This window comes from Varroa destructor, unplaced genomic scaffold (assembly GCF_002443255.2).
Source record: "Varroa destructor unplaced genomic scaffold, Vdes_3.0 BEIS01000005.1, whole genome shotgun sequence".
Classification (NCBI taxonomy): domain Eukaryota; kingdom Metazoa; phylum Arthropoda; class Arachnida; order Mesostigmata; family Varroidae; genus Varroa; species Varroa destructor.
In genome coordinates, this window is record NW_019211458.1 from 5,506,569 (window position 1) to 5,512,653 (window position 6,085).

Genomic DNA, 6,085 nt, shown 5'->3' on the forward strand with positions numbered 1-6,085 from the left:
TGATTAGTCGTATACACTTGAAAAACCAGCACCTAATTTCGACATCAGAAATACTTTTTTTTGAAGAAAATTGGAGGTCCAATCTGTTAGTTTGTGACCGACCCCGATCGAAAGCAGAATCGAAGATACGTCTTATAAGGCACGGTTCCGAACACATGCCTATCATCAGTGTTGACCACACCAACATAAAGATTTTCATTTTGTGGCAAGAGCATCATGCACAGGAAATCAAGAGGAGTAGCTCACGGTAAGTGTTTTCTTTCTGTTTGCGTATCGTCGTAGCAAGACGAGCTTTTGACGTTTTGCATTTCAGCTAATAGCCTTGCTACGACTTTTCCCCTGATTCACTGGCAAAAGTGGAACCAGCCGCACGTTGGATCAATGTCTACGCTCACTGCTTTCTACGAATACATCATTAGAATTTGCTGATGTTCAAAGAACCACTGAAGAAAAATATGATTCAGAAGTTAACCGCAGCTCTCGTACAAAATAATTAATAATATATATAATAATATAATAAAATAGTATAACAAAATAATTATAATACTAACAACTGTCTTTTGAGACCGATAGACATGATTTGTGCTGGCAACATTTGCTGGGCAGAGGAACATTTTAACAAATCCTCCTAAAAATACTCCTATACCGCTCTAGAAGCAATCACATACAGTTCCAAAAATTTGCTTACGACAATAAAATTCGTTATCAAGGAACTAAAATCTATTAGAAAAATACATTCTATATTTAAACATATTTTGGCGAACTCATAGGAAGGTTCTGCATCAGTAAGTCAATGTTGCCCATATATGAGCTTACTAGTAGGGTGAGCCAGTGATGCTGAAGGAGGGGTCTAAGCGAGTGAATCCAAAGAAGCTTGCAAGTGTTTGAGGCCAATCAAACGTTCCTGTATTGCAATGACCTGATGTTCAAGAAATCTATGTGCCTATTACACCAGTAAGAGGCCACTGTCGACTGAAAAGATACACTGCGCCATTGAGCACATAGAACAAACAAGCAAACAAATCAAATTATTGTAAATAATGCATCCGTAAAATGATACCATTGATCGCCAAAATCGGTATTCGATGTACCTTACGTCTTTTTAGTTTCAAGGACATCCTCAAAGCCAGCTGCAACGTCTTTTTTAAAATGTAAACTTGTTTTGACAAGATTTCTTTATAACAACCTATTTAGATGCCCACAGAGCGAGTTTATAACGACAGGTTCGTGTATTTAGCCAGGGCAAACCTATTCTTCAGCGCCAATTAAATTTTGGAAAGACGGGTAATTACACACATGTGCAAACTTGGGAAGAAGAAAAATATGCCCCAGGCGGATATATATAAACGTAAACAATAATGAATGACCCCTTGTCACATGGCCAGGAAGCTAATCAACGTCTCATTTTTGACACCGGAACTAATGGATTTTACTACACAACTTGTGGTAGGGCTTAATTCGACCGAGTCGATTACACATACATAATATTTGTTACACTGTGAAAACCCTATATATCTATCTATATATATATATATATATATATATGTAGGAGATATCGTAGTGCAGAAAAAAGGACAAACACAACTGACCAATACGTTCAGAATTTAATGTCAATGCCATCAGCACCAATGTCTTATAGGAACCAAAAAAATAAGTCCAGCTGTCAGCACACGGAATAGGACGTGGTCGTAATCAAATAGGCGGCATTAAATAAATCGCTTTATAATTAAAACCTCTATATGTCGAATCTTACGTTCGGGGTCGCTGTTAGCTATTCCATCAGACGGCTGGTCTTCAGCATGAAATGAAGTGTGTCTATATCCGGATTCAACCCTAGACCATAACGCGTTCCCAAGCTGAGAAAGAAAATACGTTACCTAATAAGCTATTAAGGTTATATTTTAAGGTTATAACCTACGGACAAGACGGTTATTCTTAAAGAGCCAATGTTATGGAAACATCGGAAATCGTTCCTCTTATTTAGTTACTCCTTTTACGGTGAATTCTCAAGGACGGACGTTGTTTTGAAGAATGAGCTCACTAGGCATGCATGCACTGACAGGACCGATGTCTTTAAAGAAGTCCTCGTTAACATGGGCGATGATTAGTTATTGTGCGGAACCACTGAAGACTGATTGTCTTCTTTACCAGAATCGCATATATGGTGTCCAGAAAGTTACGCAGCTTTACCGGGATCTAACCATAGTTCATTTCTTAAGAATCACTTTTCTGAATAATTTTCTTTTTCATTTCTCGTAGCATGAACCGATATCTACAACACAAAGAATTAAAAATGCGCGAAAGATAACTTTCTATATTTTTAGATTTCAAGTGATCTATTGGAGTAGTCCAATATTCCAGACAATCTGCGCAAAATAGAATTGTTTTGAGACATTTGTGATTATCTTAATTTGTTATAGCCGTCACCAACAATGGATGCACATCAGCAAGCTGACTATAGAAAGTTGTCACTCAAGCGGACAACATTAATATAGGTGCTTTTAACAAGATTAACGACGTTAGGAGCGCCCTATTTTAGAATCGTGGCCATGGAAATCAACAGTACCAATTGTCTAGAAGCAATTTACTGCCATGGATTTTTTCATGCAACCCAGCTACTGTGTCTCAGTCATGTTTGTCTTGGGGATATGAAAGGGATGACTGAGTGGCTAACGACGAAATAAACCTATGGGTGAGAATTTTGAAGTAAAAACATGAAGTGTTTTCGACGGTATCCTTCGACTGCTAAGCAAGGCTTAGGAGTGATCCCTTAGCTGGTAGATAGCTGAAAACTCTCTTCGGTCATCTTAATCATTGTCGACCGGTCGCTGCCTAGATAACTGAGATTATTATTTGAACTGTGTAAGGTCGCCCGAAGCCTCTGCTGTTGTTCCTAAAGATAAGAATATAATGTTTCAAATTCGCAATTCGCACTGTCTTGCCATTGGGAGAAGCATAAAAGTTATTAAAAGGTTTGTGAAGCGTAATTCTGCTGCAGTCTACGGTCTGTAGGGTACTCCTTGGATCTGCCGTAAGAACCTCTATAACCTCTCGGGCCCTGTCTATGAAAAGATAGTTGGCCGCCAGTTATGACTAAAGTTCTTTATTACCAATATATCCTTCACTGCAAACAGCGACAGGGCTGGACGATTCGAGAGCTAAAGCAACGATAATTCCAAGTTAGAAGATTTTTAATGTTGAGGACGGTGTACTGCAAATGAAGATAACGTGTTTTCACAATTTTTTGTCCGTTTTTCTCGTGCATATCTACTGTTTATTTTTAGGATTTTAGAGCAGGAGTCTTTATTTGACTGTTCCATGAAGGATAAATTTTCGATAGCATTTCTTATGCAGAAAGTCCAGTTCTTCTACAAAGTGTTAACGGTTATCATTCATGTTATAAACTAAGTATCCTGACGCCGCGATGTCAGGGCTACCTAATGTATATGACTGTTTCTCCAGTACGCTTCAGGCCGGGAATTATTCCAATTAATCAATTATTAGTAACAACATTGATGTGTATTTTCCCGTTCCTAACGCTCTGTATCGATTTCCGCTAAAGAAAAGGCGGTTTTCTCCGCGCGCTGCATGTGTGCCTCGATTGTTAGCTCGATGCATTATATCAAGAAAGATAAAAAAAAATTTTTCTTTTCTTTCTGACAAATAGACTCTCCAACTTTGGAGCATAAGATCCGTAAAATTACAGGAAATTAATAACACTTTGAGGAGGCAGTACGCCAAAGGCTGTAGCAGCGTCGTGAATATGTAGCTCACTACAATGCATAGATTGACAACGGTTTCCGGAAGTAAGAAAGCCATCGAAATCAATATTTCTCTATGCCGGTAACCCTAGATAATGGTATAATTTATTGCTTACTTGCTGTAAATACGCTTTATGGTATACTTAAGGTACTTAAATGCGGACACATAAAATTATAACAAAGGAAGAGCTTTGCATTTTATCGCCAAAGATGGTCGATATAGTCATCTACCTGTTTCGTGATTATTTTTATATTTTAAATACATAATTCGGTTGGTACTCAAACGCACTTTCTATTTAATTATCTAATCTTAATCCAAGACATATGTAGAAGAAAGAAAGACGCGTTGGGAAAGAAAAATATGCCTCTCAGTAGCCAACAAAGGATTATTAAAAAGGAATTTTTGGGAAAGATCACCTGAATAATCGAGTGGATCTCAGGCCTTCCTTAGGTGATCTTTTCCGCTTTGTTCAATACTACATGAAACCGTAAGACAAAAAACAGGGAAAGACGGAAACCATATATGTATATATATATATATATATATCGATACATTTCAACATATACTATACTATGCTATGCTTTTTGCTAAAGCGTTTTGCTGCATAAAAGACGATTTAAACTAAATAGTGGATTTAGTTGCACAGTTTGCAATAAAAAGACCAAAAATAGCCTCGAAAAGCTACTATACTTGAGTTAAGCTCTCTTCTGAAAATGCCATATTGTGACTAGGCAATACGCGCTCTTCTAATATATCTTAATAACTTAAGTGAATATTTCAGATTCATTTGCGGTACAGCCGTTAAGCATTCCCTAAGATACTGCCCTCCAGCAGTAAAGTATTTCGATCATGGCCAACATACCCTCTATGTTGTGTGTTTTGTGACAGGGGATCTGGTCTGGGTCATTTGCAAGTCTACCTTTAAATATATTATCTGCATTGGCTCGATTTGTATACGTGTTTGAAATGTGTCTCTTAATAGACCATACATTTTAGCATTTTTTTACATTGCTCGGCTCGTATAATTCTCCTGCAACTGTTATCGTTTCGTTCTTCTAATAATCATGTCTCTCTACACGAATAGAGTGCTACCTTTCATCATCGCTTACAAAATATCACCATTATCAGAAATACAGTTTCTTTTTGCCAGATCCGTAATGATATCCCTTTCTGATAAACTACAACTATTTTGTTTACGATAAGAGCGTCCCACAATCTAATCAGAGCAATTCTGCCAAAAAACATCTCACTAAGTGACTTTGGCGGTTCTTCGTTTCGGATAAGAGGATTTTACAATTTGAAGTACTGGGCCATGCATAAGTTCATATTTAAATTTTCGTTTGGGTCGCTTGTTCTTGAAGAAAATGTTCGTCTAAAGAAAAATGGTGTCTTGTCTACACAAGCCATCCGAGAGCCGTGACTTTCTCTTACTATTGAGTTTATTAGAAATTGAACCACGACTAGAGAGTAGATACGAAAGAGGATCAAAATTAACCTCCATCAAACGCTACATTCAAAAGTAAAAAAACTTTACACCCGCCTCGGCTTGGATGAAACGACCTCTACAACGTTGATAACGATAGTTGTGGACGAAAACCAGTATTTCACCCAGCACGAGCTAGATTGGTGCATTATTTAAAATCAGTTGGACTTGTTTGTATGCCGAGGTAGACGTCAAATTCTCGGAGTTCGAATGTCTTGTGGACCAAATTATCACTATTTAGAGTTGGGCGTAATTTTATAGGACAAGGTTGTCTTGGCCTTTTGTGACTACGATCGTGATTGGAGATGAGAAATGTATGAACACTTCGCATGAAAATGGCCATGAGTATTGTCCCCCAAGTATTACCCATTATTATAACCCAAAAAAAGGTTGTGCTGTAAATTTAGGATAGGGTGATGTGATATAAAATATTTCCAGGTAGTAAAATAATCGCTGCAGCATAATACCAAATGAAAACGATTCCCGCCCAGAACGCGACAGAATAAATGAACATATTCGAAACGGCTGTTCATCGGTATAGGTTCTCTTGAACTCGTCCCCGAGAAATAAATCTTTTTTTGCCCGGATGTTCTGTTTTACCCACCGCCGCCATCTAGACCCAAACTTTCTCTGGCAGACTATCACTTGTTCTTCCCTTACTGAATCTCCTTAATAAAGCGTGGTATAAAAGTTATCTACTCACACATATCTCATAATACAGCGCTTTATACACATGCTTCATGAACTGCCCATGCGTATAGTGCTTCACTTCATTTTGGGCCTACTGCTCCTAAAAAATGTGCCATCTAATATTTTATTGAGATTTAAGTTCCTCTAGAA